Genomic DNA, 27794 nt, shown 5'->3' on the forward strand with positions numbered 1-27794 from the left:
ATGTTTGATATACATGGGAATAAGGCGCCTGGGCCTGATGGATATAGCAGCCAGTTCTTCAAAGATACGTGGCACATTGTGGGTAAAGATGTGATTAGTGCTATTAGAAGTTCCTTCCAGTCTGGGGCACTTTTAAAGCAGTGTAATGCCACCATTATTACTTTGGTTCCCAAAATTGATATGCCTGAGACTGTGTTACACTTCAGGCCTATTGCTTGTTGTAACACCATTTATAAATGCTTGTCTAAGATTTTGTGCAACAGACTGAGAGATATTCTACCTGACATTGTTAGCCCATCACAGAGTGCTTTTATCAAAGGTCGAGACATTGTGGGTAATATCCTTATTTGTCAAGACTTGATCAAGTTGTATAAGAGGAAGTCTTGCTCACCAAGGGTGCTTATGAAATTAGACTTGCAAAAAGCCTACGATTCTGTGGAATGGTCCTTTGTTGAAGGAATGCTTAAGGCACTGGGTTTTCCTGAGCATTGGGTAAAACTTATAATGCAATGTGTTTCAACTCCTACTTACTCAATAGCCTTGAAAGGAGAGACCTTTGGCTTCTTTCATGGCAAAAGAGGATTGAGACAGGGGGATCCTCTCTCCCCCTGCTCTTTACTCTTTGTCTGGAGTATCTCAGCAGGATCATAGGTGTCATTCAAAAGCATAGGCACTTCCACTATCATCCTCTTTGCCAGAGAATTAAGCTTACTCATTTGTGTTTTGCAGACGGTCTTATTATGTTTTGTAAAGGGGACAGGTCTTCTATGGAGTTAATGATTCAATCCTTTGAGTACTTTTCCAAAGCTTCAGGCCTGGTAATGAATAGGGGAAAATCAAACATTTATTTTAATGGCACTGATGAACAGCTGATTAAAGAAGTTGAAGAGCTAACTGGCATGAAGAGAGGCAGTGTACCCTTCAAGTACTTAGGGGTGAATGTTTCTCCTAAATGGTTGTCAGCCTTGGAATGCTTCAGTTTAGTTGACAGAATTGTGGAACGTATTCAAAGCTTGGGGATCAAGGAAGCTATCTTATGCTGGTAGAGTGGTTTTGATACGGCCAGTCCTCAGTTCTTTGCATACATATTGGGCTCGTATTTTTATTCTACCCAAAACTGTTATTGCTATAATTGAGGCAGTCTGTAGATCCTTCTTATGGCATGAGAATGAGCAAAAGGAAAGCCCTGCCTTGGTTTTATGGGATGCTATTTGTCAACCAAAAAGACAAGGTGGTTTAGGGATTAAACGTTTTTATGAATGGAACCTTGATGCTATTGCTAAGTATGCCTGGTGGATAGCAGTGAAAGCTGACCATCTATGGGTCAGATGGGTTCACTCAGTGTATATTAAATCTGGTAACTGATGTAGCTATAAACCTGCAGCTTCTAACAGCTGGGCTTGGCGTATGATATGCAAAGTTAAAGACACTTTTAGGGGATTGCTGTTTGAGAGTGATTGGTGCAAGTCTGGCACGAGGTACACTATTGGCATTGGATATAACTGGCTCCTGCCTGACAGGGAGCAAGTGAGCTGGTATCCTTGGGTCAAATAGAGGTGGAGTGTTCCTAAGCATCATTTCTGCTGCTGGCTGGTTGTGCAGCAACGTCTTTTGACTCAAGATAGGATGATGAGAATGCATATTGTTGCTCAGAATTGATGTTTCCTCTGTGGAGATAAAGAAGAAACACATGATCATTTGTTCTTTGAATGTGTGTTCAGTATGAAATGCAAAAGTTTGGTCTCGTCCTGGTGTAAGACTAACTTTCCTGATCAGCATAGCATTGAGTGGTGGCTGAAATGGAGGAGTAGAGCTCTTGGGAGAAAGAAGGGAATGGCAGTCATCCTGGCTAGTCTGATCTATTGGATATGGACTGCTCGAAACAAGTGCAGGGTGGAGGGCTTCTTATGGAGGCCTGAGTTTATTTTGCAACAAGTACGTGCTAATTGTTGTATGAGATTAAGTATGATTAAAAGTACGAATGTTAAGTTTGTAATGTGGTATAATAGTATTAAGTAAGGTTAGGAGACGATCTATGAGTCTCTCATCTTATGTAATTGGGATACTTGATGGTTTTTAATGAAATTTGCTTACCTTTTCCCAAAAAAAAAAAAAAATTTTACGTTTACTTTTGCATATAGGTTGAGTCGGAACGGTAGATTTCGATGAGGAAATTGCACTACACATTGTCTATTTACCTAAGCCTTGCATAATTAGCATTTTTAGCATAGTCTTTTGCATATCTACGAGTTAATGTTAAAATTTAGCTGAACAAATAGACTTGACCTGAGATTTTGCAAGCTACTTATAATTTCTAAGATTTAGAGCCTTATAAACCGGTGTCATTTGTGACCGGTTTCATGTAGGATTGTGAGTAGTTACTCTTTCCATAACATGTAACATTAATTTGCACAAGTATGAAATTCAATTGCTTATTTCCTGCATACATTCGGGTTAGTGGTTGGTGTCACATGCAGGGAGGTGCTTACATTCCCTTTCTTCCATTTTTACCCATTTAACTCCACATTTAGCCAAATTTGCCTGTTGACCCTTAACTACATCCAAATTTAGCCTGCCTTGTCAAGCTAGTTTAGATTATTTTGTGATATATTGTTTATTATGCCAAGTTTGGTTTGTATTGTATTATCAGGAGTTGGTAATTTATGGAAAAGGAGGATGAGAAAAAAAAAATGAAAAAAAAGAAAAAAAGAAAAAGAAAAAAAAACCTGAAAGGAAAGAAAAGAAAAAGAAAAACAGACCGTGTAAAAAGAAAAATTCGTTTGTGACGGTCTTACTCCTATACTTTACCTATATCTTTTGAGAAGTTGTGTTGGTTGAGTGAGTTTTTGTGCCATATGAAGGGTACTGAGTTTGATTTTATATTTGGTTAGGAATTGGATGTTGTCATATGGTATTGTTTAGGTACTACCTTGACGCTTTATCTCTACATTTTCCATACTCGTTTTGCCTTTTCTTACCCATAGCCTCACTTTCCCATAAATTTTGTAAGCCCTCGGCTGTGACGGGACTTTATTTGGTTGGAATGTATGTGTACGCTAGCTAGAATTGTCAATCATATTAGCTGCATGCATGTTTATGTGGGTCGTAGTTTAGGTGAGCGGCTATTTCTCTTCTTCTCTTACACTCATATGCTTACCCTTTACTTCATAAGAGAAGAGTGACCCGTGAGATTCCATCATTATAGGTCTTGCAAGGTCGACGATTCAGCTTTATTATAAACATCTCATAACTCGTTTGCATTTGACAGTTTTTGCTATAAGTGTTAGTTTGCTTGCATTAAATTGGTTTAGGTGGACGATTTGTAGCTAGCTCTGAGCTTTACTCCGTTCTATTAGTTTTGCATATAGTTTGATTGGGGACAAGCAAATGTTTGGTTTGGGGAAGTTTGATGCGTGCATTTTATATAGACTTTTTGTATCATATATGCACACATCTCTATGCATTTTGTGTAATGTTTAGTTACAAATGTCCCCCGAATTGTCTACTTTGGTTTCTCTTGTATTATCTGCAGGTATAAACCAAAGTGGACCATAATCAAGCCTAAAACATGCCCTATGCATGCATTTAGGAGATGAGTTTAGTCGGAGCTTGGGGACTACTATTTTGAGATGCGCATAGAAGTAAGGTAGCTAGACGAGAAAAGGAAGAGTTTCAAATTACTAGAGCCTACTTTGAAGAGCCATATCTTGAGTTCTAAACTGATTTTCAAGTGATTCTAATTGGATATAAAAACTTGTCCTCTTAGCTTTCCAACGTCACCGGAAACGCTTTGTTTTCCAAAATAACGAAGAAATGGCAGCCGTTTGAAATTCAGTGCGCGAAGCAGGAATTGTGCGCTGGAAAGTACTCAATCAAGTACTATCTTGTTCGATCGAGTACCTAAATCCCTCGATCGAATGGTGCCTTTTTGATAGAGTTCGATCGAGTATCTAAAGTCTTCGATCGAGAGGTTTTAGCTTGGATTTGTTCGATCGAGTGATATGAAAGTCCTCGATCGAGTATTTAGTTGTTGGACGCGGGCTTTTTAGCTTAATTTCGTGTTTTGGGTTTAATAATTGTCTCTCCTATAAATAGGAGAGATGTAATTAGGTTTAAGGGGATCTCTTATCATCTTTTAATCAGTTTTCTGCTGCTTTTCATATTGTTGGACTGCTCTCTTTTTCCGGATCTTAACTTGTAATTCTCTCTTTACTCTCTTTAATTTGCAATGGTTATTATTTCTTCATCTCTTGTTCTTGCTTTATTAATATTTATGCGTAGATAATTCCCTAAAGCTAGTATTAGGAGAGTCATGATAGTGTAGCGATGATGCAATAGTTGGTTAGTAGATTTATTGTGAGACTTATTTCATTAACAATTTAATTATAATCGTTTAGTTTAATGAATGAAACTGAATTAGTTAATTTGATTAAGTTCAATCCTAGATCGGAAGATTGGAATGGATAGACCTGTTATCGCAATAGACTACACTAGTGAGGGAGGAAGCTAAGCTAGTTGTATTTCAGGGCGGATAGCGGACCAGAAGGACCTTTCCTTTACCCTTCTCACATTAGATCCACTGACCTACCTTTAGGTGACTTGTGCATCTATCATGATAACCCGACATCCTGGCATTTTTCTCTCTTTTTACTCCCTCTCGACCCTTACTTTTATTAGTTTAGTTAAATGCAAAACTAAGCTATCTTGTGACCGTAGACAGACTAAATTAACAAGTAGATAGTGACCGCCTCCCTGTGGAGATCGACCCTACTTCCACTAGCTTCTGTTAGTTGTTTTAGGTATTTATTTTTGGTACTAAACGACAAGTATCAGATATTTTGTCACTTTCATTGATAACGTTATTCAAAAGACTTGGGTGTATATTTTAGACAAAAAGCCCAAGTATTCGAGATCTTCAAAAAGTTTCATACCAGAGTAGAAAGGAGACGGAAAGAAAACTGAAGCGTCTTAGATCCGATAATGGTGGTGAGTATACTTCTCATGAATTCAAGAATTATTGCTCACACCATGGCATTAGACATAAAAGGACAGAGCCATGCACATCTCAAAACAATGGAGTTGCAGAAAAAATGAATAGAACCGTTGTGGAGAAATGGGAAATGGTGGTGAGTATACTTCTCATGAATTCAAGAATTATTCCTCGATGCTATGAAATAGGAAATGGATTCATTGAATAGAATGAAACTTATGAACTTATGGAGCCTCCTAAGGGCAAGAAAGTCTTGAAAAATCGATGGGTTTTTAAGAATAAGAAAGATGGCGAGAATATTGTGAAGCAGAAAGCCAGGGTGGTGGTAAAGGGATGCAACCAGAAAAAAGGCATTGACTTTGATGAGATATTCTCTCCCGTTGTCAAAATGACTTCTGTCAGAATCGTGTTGGGTTTAGTTACAAGTCTCAATCTTGAGTTGGAGCTGCTTGATGTGAAAACTGCTTTTTTACATGGTGACTTTCACGAGGAGTTATACATGGAGCAACCTGAAGGATTTGAAGATAAAGGGAAATAAAAATGTGTTTGTAAGCTAAAGAAGAGTCTTTATGGGCTTAAAAAAGCACCAAGGCAGTGGCCAACCTGAAATTTGACTCGTTTATGACCAGCAATAGTTATAAACGAACTTCAACCGATCCTTGTGCATATTACAGAAAGTTTCCCCAAGGTAACTTCATCATCCTTCTTTTGTATGTAGACGATATGCTGATAGTTGGATAAGATGCAAAGTTGATTCAAAGTTTGAAGAAAGACTTGTCTAAGTCATTTGACATGAAAGACTTGGGTCCAGGAAGGCAAATCTTAGGCATAGAGATTTATCGTGATAGGAAAGCTGAAAAATTGTGGCTATCACAAGAAAATTATATTGAACGGGTGCTTGAAAGGTTCAATATGAAGCATGCTAAACCTGTTCGTCCACCATTAGCTACTCATTTAAAGCTCATCAAGGAAGCTTGTCCTAGAACGGAGAAAGAGATAGAAGGTATGTCATCTATTCCTTACTTTTCTGCCGTTGATTATTTAATGTACGATATGGTGTGTATGAGGCCAGATATTGCACATGCTATCGGTTTAGTGAGTAGATACTTATCCAATCCGGGTAAAGTTCATTTGGAAGCTGTAAAGTGGATCTTCAGATACTTGCGGGGCACCTCCAAATTGAGCTTGTGTTATGGAGGTGGCAAACCTATACTTGAAGGCTATACTAATGCGAACATGGTGGGTGATCTTGATAATAGAAAGTCTACCTCAAGTTATGTGTTTACTTTTTCGGGGGGAGCCATTTTATGGCAATCCAAGCTACAAAAATGTGTAGCATTGTCCACTACTGACGCATAGTATATTGCAGCCATGGAAGCAAGTAAAGAGATGTTATGTGCAATACCCCATAATTTAGTAGATTAGACATTAATAATTTATGCGTTAATAATAATAATAATTAATTACAACAATTTATATTTATAATGTAAATAGAGGACAGAATAATGAAGTGACGTAATAAAAGAGTCGGGACGTGTTGAATTGGGCCGAGTGTGGTGGGCTACGCTTACTCTTGTAACACGAGTTTGGTTGAGTGAAATCGGGATTTCGTAATTTAATTGTATTAAGCTAGTTTCCTAATAGAAGTACTATACCTTCTAATCTTACTATAAATAACCACCATAGACCTCTACCCTAATTCTTATTCACAAATAAATCTGAGAATTACTCATCAAATAGAGGAGACAAGATCTAGGAGGAGAAAGAGGAGAATTCTAGCTAGGAGATCGTCACAAGGTAACTTTCTATCGTCTCTTAACATACTCACCTTAAGAAGAATATAACTCGTTAAATAACAACCGTAGACTGACCCAAGACTATGACTCGAATGACTGCTGTGAGGGAACCTTCATGGACCACCGTTGACCACCTTAGACCGATGGGAGAGGGGCGTTCGAAGGACGTTTTGGTGGGTGGTTGGTTATGATGGTTTACATACTATATGAGTTATGAACCCATATTTTAATCATGACTGACCTGGGTTTGAGTTAGGGTGGAACCTAGGGTCGAGTCGACTACCATGGGTGGTCAGGGGACGATAAAGGAGGTGGCTTTATGGGCGGTAGGCCGGAATTTCGAAAGTTTTTTACGGTTGTTTGATACACAATGAACCCGGATATTCAACCCCTTACTGTGACTTATTTGACTAAGACTTGGGTTGGTTTGGTCCGAGGGCTTGGGTCGATTTTGGTAGTGGAGTTGGGGTGGTCCAGGGTGGCAGTTCGTGTGGTGTTGCCGAAGTTAAGCGAAAATAGGGGAGAAACAGGGGCGAGTATGTGACCGTCTTAAGAAGACTACTGTGACCGGCGTAGTTGCGACTACGGGAAGAGTATGCCACTATGGAACCACTGTGTGTCAGAGGTGACAATGGTGGTGGTCGTGGGTGGAATGGGGCAGCGTGGTGGCCGTGGTAAGGCGAGATGGGTGGTGGTGTAGGGTGTTGTGTATGTTGTTGTATTTGTATAGTTAGTGAGTGGTTGGATATGGCGAAGTCGTGTGGTTGTGTGTGGTGGCTGGAGCTGGTGTTTGGGGTGTGTCTGGTTGTTGGCAGCAGGTACTTACGGTGGGGCCCGCTGGTAAGCTTGGTGGTTGTCGGGAATGGGAGTTTAAGACGGGATTATGTGGGTAGTTTATGGGTTAATTACATTGGTGTTTGGGCGATTTTCGTGGGTCTTTTGGGGGTGTGCTCGAGATGGATCAACAATTGCTATGGGTGTATGTTTTAAGACGGGTTTATAATTATTAAATTACATAATAATACAATTGATATAACTATTTTATAATTTATTTAATTATTTTATAATTAGTTTAGTTAGTATTTGTGAATTATTATTTGTATTAGGTGACAGTTTTATTGAGAAACTTTATTTGTTGATTGGATTGAATTATTGGAGTGCGTAATTGGAGTATTTTCTTGCAGGGCAGGATAACTACTCAACTCGTATTATTATTATTATTATTATTATTATTATTATTATTATTATTATTATTATTATTATTATTATTATTATTATTATTATTATTATTATTATTATTATTATTATTATTATTATTATTATTATTATTATTATTATTATTATTATTATTATTATTATTATTATTATTATTATTATTATTATTATTATTATTATTATTATTATTATTATTATTATTATTATTATTATTATTATTATTATTATTATTATTATTATTATTATTATTATTATTATTATTATTATTATTATTATTATTATTATTATTATTATTATTATTATTATTATTATTATTATTATTATTATTATTATTATTATTATTATTATTATTATTATTATTATTATTATTATTATTATTATTATTATTATTATTATTATTATTATTATTATTATTATTATTATTATTATTATTATTATTATTATTATTATTATTATTATTATTATTATTATTATTATTATTATTATTATTATTATTATTATTATTATTATTATTATTATTATTATTATTATTATTATTATTATTATTATTATTATTATTATTATTATTATTATTATTATTATTATTATTATTATTATTATTATTATTATTATTATTATTATTATTATTATTATTATTATTATTATTATTATTATTATTATTATTATTATTATTATTATTATTATTATTATTATTATTATTATTATTATTATTGATGGGGGCATATTCTCGCACCACGACCAAAGTCAACACACCGAGCAAGGTCAAAGATATCCACAAAGAAGTCAACGACTTAGATCGCCTTGCCGATGCATCCCATCGGCCCGGTAGCGTCTCGGCCGACAACTGCGGTAATGGACACATACCCGCGTACTCATATCCAAGACCCTCTGCGGCCGCCATAGGTTCATCGGCCGAGGGTAGAACGTCTTTCCACCGATAAGCCACTTGGCCACTTGGCCACTACGTGACAAAAGGTGAAAGCCTATAAATACTCCTCAACCTTCTTTGAGGAAAGGATCTCACAACTAAACCTAAATACACTATTCATCCAGTAACATCTCTCTTATCTCTCTACAATACATTCCTAGCCAATTAGCATACAACTTATACCTCTAAGTTCACCGACTTGGGCGTCGGAGTGGGTGCGCTGCACAAAGCCAAGCCCTCGCCTGTTCATTGTTGCGGGGAGGCCGAGGGAGACGATAGGAGCACGAAGGGTCTAACCCAAGACATTATTCTACAAGCCACGGGTGGTAACGATACTTGCTCTGGAATTATACCCGGAACAATTGGCGCCGTCTGTGGGAAAAGACACTAGAAGCTAGTCACATTCATTCCCAAACAAAAAAATAATAATAAAAACCCACCCAAAAAGCTAAGAAAATGTCGAAACAACAAGATGCAGTCGTAACCGACGAAACCGCATTTTACCAAGATGATACTTTCAACAATTCTGGAGTCGTACAGCCCTCCACCGGCGGTGTAATCCAACCAGAGTTCGGGATGCCATCAATACCCGACACGCCGCTGCCAGCCAACCAGGTCACCATCATGGGACATGTGGTTGACATAGCAAGGCTGAAAATGCTCCTAGACCTAATTAGTAATACGCCCGCTCACACTGTCACGTCGACAAGAGCGGCCGAAACTGTCCGGGAGACCAGGGCCCAAAATATGACTCCGAGAAATTTGAACGGAGCACTAGGAGAAGCCGACCCGGTCAGGACGCCGGGGGAGCCCAAAGTGGGCGCGGTAGACCTAAGTCCTTCCCGCACTCGGGGGAGGACAGCGTCCCCGCCACACGAACGAGGCTCACCCCGAAGAAGCCAGAGGAGTCCGACTCAGCAGAGTTGGAGAAGAAGCCCAAGTCGAAGAAGGAGCCCCTCCCGTCACGGAGGAAGGAGCCAGGTTAGGGACGCAAGAAGCCGATCGCCGCGTGTCGTTCGACACATGGTTAGGCAGCCCCTCAACGCCTACGTCTTAGAAGTCCCGGTGCCGAACAAGCTCAAGCTACCACCTCTGTCGTACAAGGGAGATGGTGATCCAAATGACCACGCCGAGGCTTTCGAGTCTTACATGTCGGTATGGGAGCAGCCCGATGAGGTCTGGTGCCGAATTTTCCCAACAACTTTGCATGGGATGGCTCAGAGCTGGTACAAAGGACTTCCTGACGGCTCGGTGTATTATTACGCCGACTTGAAGGGCGCTTTCCTAGCCCAGTACTCCTGCAACAAGAGAAGGGCCGTAGAGACATCTGACCTCCTGACTATCAGACAGGAGGGGGGCGAGTCTCTCCGGAGCTATGTGAAGAGGTTCGATGGAAAAGTCCAGCAGATTCGAGAAATTAATCCCGAGCTGGCAGCCTTCGCACTGATGAAGGGCCTCCCACGGGGAGCCTTAAAGAACGAGCTCATCAAGAGCGGAGGCCTAGGCCTGGACGCCGCCAGAAAGTTGGCCGACCAGGCCATCAAGGTGGAAGACTACCACAAAACCTGGGAAGATCCCCGCGAAGCCGAGCACTCCGAAAAGAAGAGTCACGGCGGACGGCCCGGACGAAGGACGCCGCGACAACAACGGCTCGCGGTCCGAAGGAAGACGCCGCGAGAATAACAGATCACGGTCGGACAGATCCGACCGGAAACAAGACTCGGCGGGCGCCGGGTGGAATTCAGGAACGTACCACCAGAGGCGGTATAGTGAAAAAACCCCTCTCATCGCATCAGCCGCCGAAGTCTTCGCCCTGAGCAAAAACGAGGGCCAGAAGTGGGAGAGACCCCCCAAGCCAAAAAGTGACGGTGACACGAGCCAGTACTGTGAGTACCACGGCCACACCGGCCATTTAACCAACGACTGCCGCCATCTGAAGAATGCCATAGAGGAGCTGATCCGGAAGGGAAGCCTCGGCAAGTACGTTGCAAAAGGCCAAAAGACTGACGCCGGCGGTTCAGATAGGAAGTCCGTCTTCGAGCGAATTGGCGTGATTCATGTTGTCATCGGGGGCAACGAAAACGGAGGGTCCGCTCATGGGCACAAGCGGCACCTAAACGAGCTATACCAGGCCATCAACTTTGTGCCCAACTCAAGGATCCCCTCTGCAAGCATCCCCGATATGACTATCGGAAGAAAGGACTACGAAGGGGTCATCGCCCCTCACAGCGACCCGCTTGTAGTCAATTTGGACATATCCAACCACCTGGTCAAGAGGTGCCTGATTGACACAGGTGCATACACGAATATCATGTTTAGGGAGTGCTTTCTCGGCCTTGGCCTGAAGATCAAGGACTTAAGCCCCTGCACCAACCCCCTATACAGCTTCGCTGGGGCCGGCCTGGTGCCGCTGGGATCAATTAGACTCCCGGTGACGTTCGGCGAAAAGAACGCGGCTAAAAACATCCTAGCTGAGTTCATCGTCATTGACGGCTCGTCCCGCCTACAACGTTCTCATAGGCCGAGTCACCCGAGCGAGGCCGACGCAGAATGTCCATCCGGGCCCTAACGCCGATGTATGTCTCGGACCGGGGGGAAGCGCATAAGCTCGTCTCCAAAGACGAGAAGGATGAGGTGGTCAACGTCCGGATAGCGCCCGAGGTTGCAACATGCAATCCCTCAAAGAGGCGAAGAAGTCCGAAAAGGAAAAAGCCCGTCCTTACAACAGGGGGGGGCGACCTCATGGATACGACTAGTGGCGATTGGGGGATGTGCCTGTGATGAGCCGTCAGGGCATTGGTAATCTCGTAAAATTTATGTAGTCATGCGGTGGTGTCCGAAATAGTCAGGACACCCCGACGCATGTTTTTCTTTTTACCTAGTAAAACCATCCAAGCCTTTCATCAAAGCGAGAATTTTGCCATCGCTTATCTATCAAGAAACAGTACGCCGCTCACACCGTCATACCGACAAGAGCGGCAGCCTCCATCAAGAAACTAGCGCCGTCGCAGTCACCCCCAGTAGTAGACGCCACGGCAGTCACCCCAAGAGGTTTGATGCCGTCGCAGTCTCTCCAAGTGGTAGACGCCACGTAACACGCTATCGAGAAACGTACGCCGGCTCACACTGTCATACCGACAAGAGCGGCAGTCTCCATCAAGAAACTAGCGCCGTCGCAGTCACCCCAAGTAGTAGACGCCACGGCAGTCACCCCAAGAGGTTTGATGCCGTCGCAGTCACTCCAAGTGGTAGACGCCACGTAACACGCTATCGAGAAATGTACGCCGCTCATACCGTCATACCGACAAGAGCGGCGGTCTCCATCAAGAAACTAGCGCCGTCGCAGTCACCCCAAGTAGTAGACGCCACGGCAGTCACCCCAAGAGGTTTGATGCCGTCGCATCCTCCAAGTGGTAGACGCCACGTAACACGCTACCGAGAAATGTACGCCGCTCATACCGTCATACCGACAAGAGCGGCAGTCTCCATCAAGAAACTAGCGCCGTCGCAGTCACCCCAAGTAGTAGACGCCACGGCAGTCACCCCAAGAGGTTTGATGCCGTCGCAGTCACTCCAAGTGGTAGACGCCACGTAACACGCTACCGAGAAACAGACGCCGGCTCATACTGTCATACCGACAAGAGCGGCAGTCTCCATCAAGAAACTAGCGCCGTCGCAGTCACCCCAAGTAGTAGACGCCACGGCAGTCACCCCAAGAGGTTTGATGCCGTCGCAGTCACTCCAAGTGGTAGACGCCACGTAACACGCTACCGAGAAATGTACGCCGGCTCATACCGTCATACCGACAAGAGCGGCTCCATCAAGAAACTAGCGCCGTCGCAGCACCCCAAGTAGTAGACGCCACTATCCACCCCAAGAGGTTTGATGCCGTCGCAGTCACTCCAAGTGGTAGACGCCACGTAACACGCTATCGAGAAACAGACGCCGGCTCATACTGTCATATCGACAAGAGCGGCAGTCTCCATCAAGAAACTAGCGCCGTCGCAGTCACCCCAAGTAGTAGACGCCACTAGCCACCCCAAGAGGTTTGATGCCGTCGCAGATCCTCCAAGTGGTAGACGCCACGTAACACGCTATCGAGAAACGACGCCGCTCACACCGTCATACCGACAAGAGCGGCGGTCTCCATCAAGAAACTAGCGCCAGCTCACACTGTCGCACCGATAAGAGCGACAACCACCCTCGTAAGGCGGATACCACGACAAGAACGGCCGTCGCACACTACGTTCGCAAAAGCAAAAGTGTCTTGGAAGCATTGAGACACAACGAGATACACACTTTAAGACGACCCCGGCCAGGCCAAGACGGAAACGAAAAGAGCGCTCAATTAGGAAAACGGAGAACTCGACAAAGATGAGATAAAGACCTCGGCCAGGCCGAAGGCGAAAGAAACGAACTATTATTAGAAGATAAGTTACAAGAATTACAAGTGAAAAGAATACGGACGACGGCGTCCCCACAGGATAAGCCGAAATATAATCTACCAAGGTCGTACAAAAAGAGGCAAAAAAACTAGCATTATGTTCAGAACCGAGAGATAGCGGAGAGGAAGGGTGAGTAATTGACCCCGGAAAGTCAAGGCGGACTGCTTTGTAAACTTGTTCTCATCAAAAGACACGGTAGCATGTGAGGAGTGAAACAGACTGCAGTAAACTTGTTCTCATCAAGCCGCGTCTTCTTCGGCGGCAACCCAAATAGCTTTTCTAGCGGCCTCGGCCTTGGCCTCGGCATCCTCACCGCCCTCATCCTTTCGGCTTCTTCCTTGGCTACTCTAGCCCTCTCGGCAAGAAGAGTCGCTTTCTCCGCGGCCGCCTCCCTCTCCATCTTCGCCTTCACCGCCTCCTTGGCCTTCTCCGCCGCGGCATCCACCTTAGCCTGGAGCTTGTCATCAAGCGAAGACGTCGAACCTGCCCCCACGGAAGGAACCATCAAGAGGGAAAATCTCCCGATAACTTCCCTAGCAAAGCATCTTCGGCCAAATCCGGAACTCGGCGCACGACTTGGGAAGCGGTCGGTTTGCGGCATCTCGATGTCCGCCTCCTTTTGCTTAATGATGGCATCTCTGCCCCGAACCACCTCCGCCCGAGCCTTAAATAGGTCCCGGACTCGTTCCTCTGCTGAGGTAGAGGTCGGCGCGCCCCCGAGCAAGCTCACATTTCCTCCGCAGATTCGCAGCCTTCGGTGGCCGCACCTCGGCTTTAGCCCTCTCGAAGGACCTCCTTTTCGGCGTCCTCCCGAGTTTTCTCTCTGCCGAGAGCGCCTTCTCGACTTCTCCCTAAGCCTCGCTCGTTGAGGAGATCCAGCTTCGCCGATGCAGCCACCTGCTTTGTGGCATTACGCTCATGAACAGCCCGAGCCACGGCCTTCTCTTGCTCCCCGAGACGAGCAAACGTAGCCACGTTCCACCTCGCCAGCTCCCTAATAAGCTTCGTGCCCTCCTCTATAAGCTCGGAGACGGAAGCCTTCCGGGATGAAGGGACGACGGTGGCAATTTGGCCACTAGCCCGTGGCCGGGAGACGAAAGCCGTCCGAGATGAAGGGTTGACGGTGGTGCATTGATCACCAACCCGTGTGCGGGAGGATCCCACCGCCTGCCGCCCAACGCCACAAGCCGGATGGGTACCATGCTTGGGCTTCTTGGCCGGAGGAGGCACTTCCTTGCCCTCGGTAGAAGCTGTCCTTTTCCTCCTACGAGATAAGAGGAGGTCCCTCCGCATCGTAGTCCCCCTCATCGTGAATTTCAACAACCTCCACCTTCTCAGGGGAGGGGACGGGAGCTGAAACCGGCGCTGCTTTCCGCGTCCGACGCACCACACCGGTAACAACCCTCGCCTGCGCCTCCTCCTTGCCCAAGACCTTTAGCCGCTGCTCCATAAGATCATTCGACGACACCCCGCGGTCATGGGCGGAGCCTGGGATGCAAATTAGCAACGGTTTTATCTTTGTGTAGCCCCATTCTCCGAAGAAGATCCTCAGGTAGTTCCGGTCCAAAGTGGTCTACGAAAGAAACAAAGCAAAAGTCAAGTAGAAGAAATGAATCGAAGTTCGAAAATCAAGAAACATTGAGAGCGGCGGTGGGCCTCACACCGACCCCACTCACCCCGTGCTAGGGCCGGTATGAGGCCGACATAGCAGAGCGGCTCATCCTGAAGAATGATCTGCGTTGGGGGAATCCATCTTTTCGGCATCCCACGCTTGTCCACCTCAAAGAGCCTCATTGCCGCCTCTCATCCTCCGTAAGAGGGACCCCGCTAGCGTCCATTTTAAGATGCTTACGAGTGACCCATCCGTCATGCTCCGCCCTAGTCTCACACCGCAGATTAACCCTGGTCTTTGGAAGGAACGGGCGTGGATAGTCATTCGGCACTTTGACATACACCCACCGACCTTGCCACCCTTGCAAGAAGAAGGTTTGTCGTGAGAGACATAACCCCGCTCCGTTTGTACACCGTACCACCCAACACGGCCGTAGAGTGACGGTTTGAGATGATGGAGTCGGCGGAATAAATTCACCGTCGGAGCCTCTCCCTTAAAAAGACAAAGCCAGACAAAACCAATTATGGTCCTCATGGCCAGGTGCGATTGGGCAACAAAGAACGTTCATGGCTCTAATTATGGCCACAACGTACCCGTTCACGGAAAACCGAAGCCCGAACTCCAAATGCCGCAGTACACGCCAAGATACCGGCGGAGGGCAATACACTGACCCTCCTTAGGGATAACAATTTCGTATCCCCTACCCAAGAAAAAATGATCCTCGAAAAGTTTCCCGCCGGAACAACGGGCAAGCTTACGAGACCAAGCACGATCAAGGCAGATCTTACAGACATAGCCGTGATCCATGATGTACTGTCTCCCCTCACTAGGGCGGGACCTTTCCACTTCATCACCAAAATCATCACCAAAGTCGCCACAGAATCGTAGTCCTCCCATTCCTCAAGAATTTGAGGATCAACTTCGGAGAGGGAGACCTAGGGCCCCCGACGCAGTTTACTAGGTCCAGCATCAGCAGAAGACATGTTCACAACAAATTACTAACAAGAAAAAAAAAATAAAAGTTTGCTTGTTTACCTTAAAGAAAAACACTCGCCGGATCAGATACTCCGAAGATTAAGAAGAAGAAAACCCTTGAAAGTTTGGAGAGATGAAGATTTTAGAGAAAATTTTCGAAAATAAAATGGAGGCCAAAATCACGGAATAACTTCCCTATTTATAGAGAAAAGCCCATGAAGAAGGACCAATCAGGGCACAGACCCATGAAGCGTCAACCAATCGGCGAACACACACGTGTCAAGCATGCAACCGCGGAATGTCAATCGTCGCAATAGTTGAATGTCGATCAATGCAACAAAGGACCAAGCGTCTTCAACAAGCCTATTCACATCTCTCGCGATGTTTCATTTCAAGCAAGTTCCTGGGTATCTACTCTCCGCCGGCTACCGATCAACCAAGTCATGGAGCACCGGCCGGGGGCAATCAAAGTCAACCGACTCTCACCGGTCTCGGCCGTCATGTATAGCCTTTTTTCCACATCGGATGCCCTTTACGCATCCATGTGGAGGGGGATATGGTATATGGTGCGGCCTAACAAAGAGAGCCACGCCGGTACACAAGAAGACACCGATACAGAAATTTGCGGAAGTTTGTGCGAGAATATATGCTCAACATACATCGGAGCCCATACCACGGCATAGACTACGCCGGGGGCAAATTGATGGGGCATATTCGCACCGCCGACCAAAGTCAACACACCGAGCAAGGTCAAAGATATCCACAAAGAAGTCAACGACTTAGATCGTCTAGCCGATGCATCCCATCGGCCACTAGCCAGCGTCTCGGCCGACAACCTCGCCACAAGGACACATACCCGCGTACTCATATCCAAGACCCTCTGCCGGCCTGCCATAGGTTCATCGGCCGAGGGTAGAACGGTCTTTCCACCTGATAAGCCACTTGGCCACTTGGCCACTACGTGACAAAAGGTGAAAGCCTATAAATACTCCTCAACCTTCTTTGAGGAAAGGATCTCACAACTAAACCTAAATACACTATTCATCTGGTAACATCTCTCTTATCTCTCTACAATACATTCCTAGCCAATTAGCATACAACTTATACCTCTAAGTTCACCGACTTGGGCGTCGGAGTGGGTACGCTGCACAAAGCCAAGCCCTCGCCTCGTTCATTGTTGCAGGGGAGGCCGAGGGAGACGATAGGAGCACGAAGGGTCTAACCCAAGACATTATTCTACAAGCCACGGGTGGTAACGATACTTGCTCTGGAATTATACCCGGAACAATTATTATTATTATTATTATTATTATTATTATTATTATTATTATTATTATTATTATTATTATTATTATTATTATTATTATTATTATTATTATTATTATTATTATTATTATTATTATTATTATTATTATTATTATTATTATTATTATTATTATTATTATTATTATTATTATTATTATTATTATTATTATTATTATTATTATTATTATTATTATTATTATTATTATTATTATTATTATTATTATTATGGATGCGCGCAGCTTTCAATAAAAAGAAAATAAAAGTTTACATGAAAGTGGTGGGGAGCCGAGAGACAATCTGGGCTCCCACACCCTTAGCAACAGCAAAGCTAAGTCTAGTAAAAATGTAAGCGGCCACCCGAGCCCCCGCATCCTGAGAAACCGAGAATTTATGGATCCGCTTGAGCAAGGCAACAGCATCCGAATCCAGCTCCCCAAGTGAAGAGAAAGAGAAAGGAAGGAAACCATATACTTAGCACACTTTCGCTGAGCAGCATCAGCGACAACCCGGCCAGGCACAAAATCCGTCATCTCAGTCTGAGTCAAAGGAGAAGAACCGGTCAAGTCGACGCACACATCACGCCCCCTGTCCCAAGAATAAAGCAATAAATCCGCAGGACGAAGAGAGCCACCATGCCCATCAACCAAACCGATATCAACCTCCTTTCCCGCGGAATACGGATCTATAGCAGATGTCGAAAAGAGTGTCCCGGACAAGGTTATGCCGATGTTTAACGCCCACAGTACCAGTACAAGAAACAGCGTGATCCCCAAAAACATCCTCAACAAAAACCCAAGAGCAAGCAGGACAAGGCCTAGATACCGTGAATAACGGAACACCCAGACGATACCCAAGCACACTACGGTAAGTCCTCCCGTTCATAGTCTGACCCAACCCCGAGATAGGAACCGCACGTAACCAATAAGAGGAGTGAGAACCCTGCTGAGACTGCCATAAAGCAAGCTGTCGCGGTGTCAAGGTGAAAACAGACTCTGAGGCAGCAGCAACCTTCGCGAAATAAATGTCTGCCAATTCCTTCATAAGTTTGGGGGCAGCAATTTCACTAGGGTTACCTAAAATACCAGAGCCTGTAATCGTAGTAAAAACCTGTGCGGCATCATCAAAAGCAGGGCCAGCAGCTACAATACCAGAATGGCCGAGTAGCTTAGCCTGCAAACCAACAGACTGCAAACGGGACGCAATAAAAGCATAAAATAAAACATCTCCCGCCGCATAGACACCAAGACCACCAAGATGAAAAGGAAATGTAGCAAGGCGCCACTGTCAATCCCCAAAACCCGGGCTAGACGCGGTGATAATACGTTCCAAGCTGGAACGAAGAGCGACATCAAAGGGAAGATGGACAAACCCAAAAACACTAGGGGAGCAAGTATGAAGTGAGAAATATAGCTTAGAAATACCAGTACAAGCTCGAAGTAGAAGCAATTCACATTGCGGGTCCTCAATCCTCGCAACCAAGTCCATTAGCTCAATGGTCTTAGTTACTCTCTTCGCCACAATCTCACTGCCAAAACCAGGACAAGTACTGAAAGGTCCACCCAAAACTGTAACACCACGCAATGGCCGAGAAATAGAAGGGGGGAAACCCCCAGGGAGTCGACTCTGAGGATCCTCAACAGGCCAAAAGACCTCCGTCTTGGGGACATTAAGATGCAGTCCAAAACGAGGGCCATCCACCATAATTAAATCCAAGACCTTCCCCACCTCCAAAGTATCACCCACAATGGTGCCATCATCTAAGTACCATGCCTGCATAGTGAGGTCAAAAGTGTCCCGGATTTTGCATACTAAGGGATGCAAAACTAAAGCGAAAAGCAAAGGGCCCAACGGGTCACCCTGTTGAACACCCTGATAAGACCACAAGCAGTGCTCCCCATAAAAAAGACGGGCCGGCTGGAATAACAAAACTCCACCCAACGGGAAAGAACCGGTTAACGACGGCGAACCTCCTGAAGCATGGTCACACGATCAACAAGGTTGAACGCATTCTCGAAATCAACCAGCAACATAGAAAGCCCCACCTCAGCACCCCGAGCCTCAATGAGCCGGTTCAAGGCATGCAAGATAGCCTCTCCTCCACCGGACACACCCACTCCAAACTGAAGCCCATCAAAATATGAAGATAAAGAAGGACCAACCATAAAAGCACCAACCTTAGAGACAAGCCGTCTCCAGACCGTGCCAACAGCAATAAGACGAACCCCACCACTCGGTTTAACGAGTGGCGTGAGAGGGGCGCTGGCAATGTACTCACCCAGAGGAAGAGGACACCGGCCCTCAAGAAAAAGATTAACCACCCTAGTAAGAGAAGTGATCAAATCATCGAGATAGCCACAAAGAGCGCCACTCGGACAAAATTCATAAGGTGCTGGGCACGAAAACCATCCCGCCCACAAGAAGTACTGCGTGGGAAGCTACGAATCATATCCAAAACCACCGTCGAAGAGGCAACCAGAGGATGATGATCTCCAGACAAAGGAGGCAATAAAGGAGGCGGGGCGACATGATGCTTCTCACGCAAGGCCACAAGAGTGGCATCGGAGTAGGGGGCGACCCCAGAGGAAGAAAGCACAGTATAGTGGCCGTCACAAATCTTCCGCCGACATTGGCGGAGGTTAAGCTCACTCAAATCCAGATCCTCCTCCACAGTAAATGATGAAGGACCCTCATCGAAACACTCCTCCACAACAACCCCGCAACCCCCCAGGTACCCTCCAAGCAAGGATAGCCCTGACAATACTCTCCTCCTGACGCTGACGCCAAATAGCAGTCCTACACTCATGATTACTCCGAGGAGCGAAAGTCTTAAGCAGACACAGCGGTAGAACAAGCAAACGAACCCAGCGGGAGAGATCACCAGGTAATTCAGCCACATCATCCATGGCCCCTTTCAAAGCCCGAGCAAACCCAAGACGACATTTAGGAGGAATAGATTTCACGGTGCGAAGGCCTAACGACAATAAACGATCAAGCGAAGATATAGACCACTGAACAAGCTCAATACTATCATCAGAAGAAACCGAAGTAGAAGGAGCCAAAGGTCTCGGAATACCATAAATATGAAATGTGTAGAGGCCATCAACACACTCCGGATGCTTCACAATATCACCCCAATTATGCCGACATCTAGCTCTAGTAGTACGGGTTTTAAAACATACCCCACACAACTAGAGCCCCATCCGTCTCAAAGAACTCTCGGCATTGGAATAAACAGTCAAACTATCAGTAAGAGGCTGACGCGTAAGTTCCAACGCCCCCTCATGACAATGTCGGTCCTGAAAATGCTTCTGCCATGCAGCCTTAGTAATGCCCTTACCAAAACCATCCCGACACGCATGAAGACCCGAAAAGGGACAATGGTACCGCACAAGCTCAGGCATAAAAGAAAAGCCTTCCTCCTCACGTGCCAGGACCCACGCAACACCAACTAAAGACTAAAAAAAAAAGGACTCAAAACGCAGCAGCCAACAGGACATGAAGCATGTCAACTTAGAAAGTCAACACAACAAGTCAACGCTGCACAAACCAGTAAACCTGCTAACCTGCACCACGCATCAACGCACCACGCTACAACGCACCAAAAACGCACCAAAAACCGTACCCAAGCAACCCCTAACCCAGCAGCGGCCACCACAGACTGAACCCTAACCACCACGGCCCAAACAGCCCGAGGAAAAGCAGCGGGCAGAAGGCATCACCACCACCAGAGAAGGCAGCCGAGGAGACACAAAGAGGAAAATGAAAACAGAAATGCCGAAAAACAAAAGGAAAGCCTTGACACAACGAACCTGACCGGAGACGACAGCCAGTGAAGATCAATGGCAGCGACAGCCAAGAAATCGTCGACCAAGGAAGCCGGCAACAACCAACGCAGTAGCCGAAAAACAAAAAGATCTCGAAACCGAAAACCCCACAAAAGACAATACCCGTCGCAGATCCCTAACAGCAACCACACAGAAAACCAACAAACGACCACCCTTCACCGGCGGCGTGCGGTCTGAAGGACGACCCGGGGTGGTTGTTTGATGGCGTACAGTGGCAGAAGGACCCGTAGGGTAATGCCCAACAAGAAAACCCTCACGCGAACCCGTAACGAGACACCCTGAAACCCAACACCGGGAACCTGACAGCCGATGATGGCCGGCGTGAGACAGGAGCAACCGTGCCGGAGACGAGGGTAAGAGCGATGACGTCAGCAGAGATGATGGCAGCAGTCGTTCAAAAATCGCTTTCCCTCACACACACTCTCTCTCTCTATTATTATTATTATTATTATTATTATTATTATTATTATTATTATTATTATTATTATTATTATTATTATTATTATTATTATTATTATTATTATTATTATTATTATTATTTTTTTTTTTTTTTTTTTTTTTTTTTTTTTTGCAGAAAAGTTTTGGATCTTTTTTATTTCATGATAAAATATGAGTACAAGATCCATGCCACTCTTTCCTACAAAGGAGACCAAAGAAGTCCCCTAAGAAAGATAAAAAAAAGAACAGAAAACCTAAATAAAGCCTAATAGAAAGTAGAACCGTACAAACGTAAAGTTACAACTTTCCTAATGACAATAGTTAAAGTTTCCACAGTAGACTTAGACCCCTTAAAAATCCTGTCATTCCGTTCCTTCCATAAGTAGTAGATAGTAGCCAGCAGACTAGTGTAAACCAGAACATTTCTGCGAGAAGGGAGGAGAGCCTGCATAATAGAGTCCAGTGAAAAAGAGTCCAAAGGCATCGTAAACCCATGAAGCAACAAAGATCGAACTTGCTTGGAAAATTCACAGTTGAAGAACAAGTGAGGGATATCCTCACAACTCCTTTCACAGAGAGCACATCTATTAACAAAGCACATTCCTCGTGAAATCAATTTGTCCACGAGGCGGCCCAAAGATGCATAACCATCATTCCAGTGAAAGAATGCTTAGGGTTGCATCCTTTCCCATGAATCAGAGGAGCCCAAGGAACATTTTGCCTTCTTGTCCTAATATAGCCATACATGATATCAGTGCAATACCTCGTCTGAACTGTACATGCATCAAGCAAAAGGAGAGCCTGAGATGGAGAGCCTGCTAGTTCCAGAAGAAGATCTTTCATTTTAAGGACATTATTCCAGTACCAGGAATTAGAAACAGTCTGTTGAGCATCCCAAACACAAGCTCCTTTCAGAACATAAGTAGAAATCCATTTAGCCCAGATACAGTGGGGCCTATGAAAAAGTTTCCAAACCCATTTCATCATTTGAGCACAATTCTAGCTAAGAACCTCTTTAATGCCTATCCCCCCCTCTAATTTTGGGGAGCATAGCAACTGCCACTTGAGGAAGACATGTCTTCTAGTTCCTTCAGCAACCCCCCAAAGAAAGTCCTTGCAAAGCTTGTTAATTCTCTTAGCAATGCCTTTTGGGAGCAACACACTAGCCCCCCAAAAAGTATGAAGACCAAAGATGACTGAGTTCACAAGAAGAGCCTTCCCTGCATAGCTCAGATAATGATTAGCCCAGTTCATAATCCTTGCTTTGATTTTATCCAACAAAGGTTGATACATGTCTTGAGTAATTCTAGCATTAAAAAGGGGAAGACCAAGGTATCTGAAAGGAAAAGCTCCCATACTAAATCCAGTAGCATTCAGAATGAGCTCCCTAACAGTCTCAGTTACCCCACCAAAATACAGGTCAGTCTTGGCTGGGTTAGCATGGAGACCTGAAAAATAACTAAAAGTATCAAGACAGTCAGCAACTGCCTTAACAGAGGGCAAATCACCACGAGTAAAGACAAGCAAATCATCTGCAAATACAAGGTGAGTAAGATTCAGCTGAACACACTTAGGGTGGTAAGAAAAATTAGCAGCCCTAGGGAGTCTTCTGAGCAGCCTAGACAACACTTCCATGCAGATGACAAAGAGGTAGGGGGAAAGAGGATCCCCTTGCCTTAAACCACATTTACCAGGGAAGGAACCATGAATTTCACCATTTATGAGCAAAGAGTAATAAGGAGATGTTACACAGGCCATGATCCAATGAACAAACCTGGGAGGAAACTTCAAGTAAAGTAAGCTGTCCTGAAGAAAATTCCAATTAACAGAGTCAAACGCTTTCCTAATATCCACCTTTAGCAAACACCTAGGAGTGAGGTAGGCTCTGCCATATTTAGAAACCAAATCATGTGCCAGCATAGTATTGTCAAAAATATCCCTGTTAGCAACAAACGCAGCTTGCTCAGGCCCAATGATGGAGTCCAGGATCTGCTTGAGCCTATTAGCTAGAATCTTGCTCACCACTTTATAGAAAGTGGTACAGCAGGCAATGGGTCTAAAATCTTTAACAGAAAGAGGGGTTTCCATCTTAGGAACAAGCACCAACAAAGTAGAATTAGCTGCTTTGGGCATTGAGCTGGTCTGAAAAAACTCAAACACAGCAGCTTTGAAGTCAGTCCCTACCTTATCCCAAGCATCTAGAAAGAAACCAGATGAATACCCATCAATTCCTGGACTTTTGTGCCTATCAATAGATTTAAGGGCATCAAGAATTTCCTGCACCCTCACCTGCTGCTCCAAAGAACTCCAACAATCAGGAGGGACAGTATCTTTTAGGAATAAAAAAGAAGGGAGAGCCTGCACAGGGGAAGAAGTACCCAAAAGATGAGTATAGTAGGATACAAACCCTTGAGCAACATCTTTAGCACCCATACACTGAACCCCAAACTCATCTTGAATAAGTCCAATACTATTTCTAGCCCTCCTATCAGCAAGCCTAGAATAGAAATATCTGGTGCTAAGATCATTTAACTGGAGCCCTTGCACTTTAGCCCTTTGATAAAGGACCTGCAACTCAGCTCTCTTAATCATAATATACTCCTGAAGCAAATGCTTTTCCTGGGCAAGAAGGGTACTATCCTGAGGAGATCTACTGAGCTGGTCCTGGCAATGATGAAGAGCAAGCTTACTTTCAGCCACCCTAGCTGAAAGGTTGGTATAAGAATCAGTATGCAGCTGCTTAAGACTCCCTCTTAAATTCTTGAGTTTCTGAAATAAGGTAGCAATATGACTTCCATAGTAATGACTACTCCACCCAGTCCTGACAGTGTCCTTAAATTGAGGGGAGAGAGCCCAACAATTCAAGTACTTAAAGGAGGATTTTCTAGAGGCAGGCATATCAGCAATATTGACTAGGCAAGGAGAATGGTCAGACACCCCAGCAGTTAGATAGGCAACAGTTGAGTGAATAGTGGACAACCAAGTAGGAGAGGCCAATACCCTATCAAGTTTGGCCCATCTAAGACCATCACCCTGCTTGTTATTCCAAGTGAAGTGACAGCCAGTAGCTGGATGATCAACCAAATTACAAGAATCAATACAGCTTTTAAAATCAGACATATCAGCCTGTTGCACATGAGAGCTTCCCAAACGATCTTCCATATTCAACACCACATTATAGTCTCCTAAACAGAGCCAAGGATTAGAGAGGTTTGAAGAGATCCCAAGGAGGTGGTCCCAAAGCTCCCTTCTGTCCAGTCTTGCATTAAAGGCATACACAAAGGTCACTTCAACAGACTTCTGGGAAGCAATATGAAGCAGAAGGCAATGCATATGCTGAGCAGATTTATGCAAGACAGTAAGAGAAAGAATAGTAGGCTTCCAAAAAATCCAAATACGACCATTATAATGATTAGCATTATTGTGAGCAAGGTTGTAACCAGGAAAACTTTTACTAACATCCTTGATGGCCTGATGCTTAACATGAGTTTCAAGTAGAGCACCACAGTCCACCTTATTTACCAGCAAGAAATGATGAGCTTCTTGCTGCTTGAGGGGGTCATTAAGACCCCTAATGTTCCAAGATGTTATGATCATGGGGGTTTGCAATGTCCCCAGGATCCAAATCTAAACCCTTGTCATCCTCAACAGTCAATTCAGCAATAGATTCATCTTCAGAGGCAGTGTCAACAATCTCCTGAACAGTAGCATCCTCCTCCCCCTCAGACTGAAGAAGGGAGAACCTATTGGAGAGGTTAGTGGCAACACTTTTCTGAGCAGGTGTATGCTTGGGACTAACAGGTTTACTAGTCTCAGCAGGACCAGAAGTACGAGCCACAGGAGGTTTAGGCCTATAGACAGGCTTTGTCTTAGGTTTGCCAGGGTTACACCTATCCTTAGTGTGACCAATCTTTTACACCCCAGACAATAATGAGGTACCCATTCATATGCAACAGGCTGCAAAAGAGTGCCACGATAAGGGGAGTTAATCTTTATAGCCTTAGGGAGCTCTTTGGAGAGGTCAACATCTATAAGAATCCTGGCAAAAGCCAGCTTACTCTTATGAGTTGTATGTTCATCAGCACAAATAGGCTGCCCAACAGCACTAGCCACTTTACTTAATCCTGCTTTAGACCAGAAATAGGGATCCAAGTTGGGAAACAATACCCAAACAGGAACATGAGAGACATTCAACTCATCAATAACTGTAGGACTCCACGGTTTGAAAACAAGAGGGAAGCCATTAACATTCCAAGTATCGGACCTAATTTTCTCCATATCCTCGATTAGCAAAACGAAAGTAATACCAGCCTTTTGCAAAGTACATTATCTCAGGAGTAGTAATATGTGTCCAAAACTTAGAAACAAGGCTTTCAATCTGAACTAGGGTTGATTGCTTACCTAGGACAGTGCCCACCAACGTTGTTTGCCAATATTCCACTTCTTTAACAATATCTTCCTCATCAATAGTGACAGTTGAGTCTTCCCCTGGAACAAAGGAGAGATTCATCCCCTTGGAAGAATTCTTCAAGACTTGGGAGTAAGTCTTAGAAGTCCCAGGAACATCCTTCTTTGCCCCAGTGTCAGCCGTAGCCTTAGCTGCCGACTTAGTCCCCGTAGAAGGAGCCTTCCCCTTAGAAAGTCTAGAAGCTGTCGCCGCATTAATGAAATCATTCAGACAACAACAGAAGAACAAATTCTCAAGTATCCACTACGAAGATCGCTAGTTTCAGTCTCAGTAGAGGGTGGTTTCAGAGGCTCCACCACCCGCGGCGGCCGGCCCCGGGCCATGATTGCGAAGATTTAGGTTTTCGCAATCGTAGGGAGGTTTTAGAGAGAAGTTTTAGAGAGAGGCCGGTTTATTATTTATTATTATTTTTTATTATTATTATTATTATTATTATTATTATTATTATTATTATTATTATTATTATTATTATTATTATTATTATTATTATTATTATTATTATTATTATTATTATTATTATTATTATTATTATTATTACTATTATTATTATTATTACTAATGACTTGTGCAATTTATTATCTAAAGTGAATTTGTTGTATTATTGGATTATTGGATGAGGCATATTAATATTGTTGGATGTCTCAGCTTCGTCTCTGAGATGAATTGGTTGGTTATTATTATTTATTATTATTGGTGCACATCATTTGCATTGATTGCCTCAGACTCGTTCTGGGATGAATTATTATTATTATTGCATATCATTTGCATTGGATACCTCAGTCTCGTTCTGGGATGATTATTATTGTGGCATGGCATTGGCATTGTTTTTCCCATGTTGGTTCTGCAGGACTTGTCTTTGGAATGAGTTTACCTCACCTTAAGATTGGGATGATTGCATTGTTTTCCCGGGGCCAGGGATTGGCGGGATAAACGGGTGTTTTGGGTGATGAGCTCAGCTGCATTGACATATCATATCATATCATATCATATCATATCATATCATATCATATCATATCATATCATATCATATCATATCATATCATATCATATCATATCATATCATATCATATCATGCATTTTCATTGACTTCTTCTTGTAATGTTATTGGTTATTCCTACTCAAACTCGTGGTTGACAGTGTATTCATGAACACCTGTGTTGAACCGAAATTGGGGAGCATATTTGACAGGTACTTAAGATTAGCTGACTTGGGAGCTTATGGGGATGTGTGAGGACTTCGGCCAGTCTACCTAGAAGTCTAGATCAGATAGTTAATTAATCACTTTATTTAATTCCGCTGCGTAGTAATTTGTAATAATAAGTTTTAATTTGGTCTATTGGTAATTGTAAAATAACTCATTAATCCCTTAATTTAATTAAAGTAATTTGGTTTGTTTATCCTTGCTATTCACTACCTCGGGAAACCGAGATAGTAACGCTCTCATTTTCTTGGGAGGCCTAGCTAAAAGTTCCTGAATAAATGGGGGTGTTACATTATGGCTCAAGAGGTTTCTTCGAGAGTTAGGTTTGAATCAAAGTGAGTTTGTGGTATTTTGTGATAGTCAAAGTGCCATGGACTTAGCAAGAATACCATGTATGATGCTCAGACCAAGCATATTGATGTTCGATACCATTAGCTACGTGATGTTATAGAGGATAAGCAATTGAAGCTAAAAAAAGTTCATAGCGACAAGAATGGTGCTGATATGCTGACAAAGGGTGTTCCTGGAAGCGAGCTTATGGTTTGTAGTAAGCTTGCGGGTTTGAGTTTCAAATGA

General features: G+C 43.9%; 1 pseudogene; it reads left to right on the forward strand.

The window, feature by feature from the left end:
- LOC141590161 (uncharacterized) lies at positions 1-27794 on the forward strand (annotated as a pseudogene).

The sequence above is a fragment of the Silene latifolia genome, chromosome 7 (assembly GCF_048544455.1).
Source record: "Silene latifolia isolate original U9 population chromosome 7, ASM4854445v1, whole genome shotgun sequence".
Lineage (NCBI taxonomy): Eukaryota > Viridiplantae > Streptophyta > Magnoliopsida > Caryophyllales > Caryophyllaceae > Silene > Silene latifolia.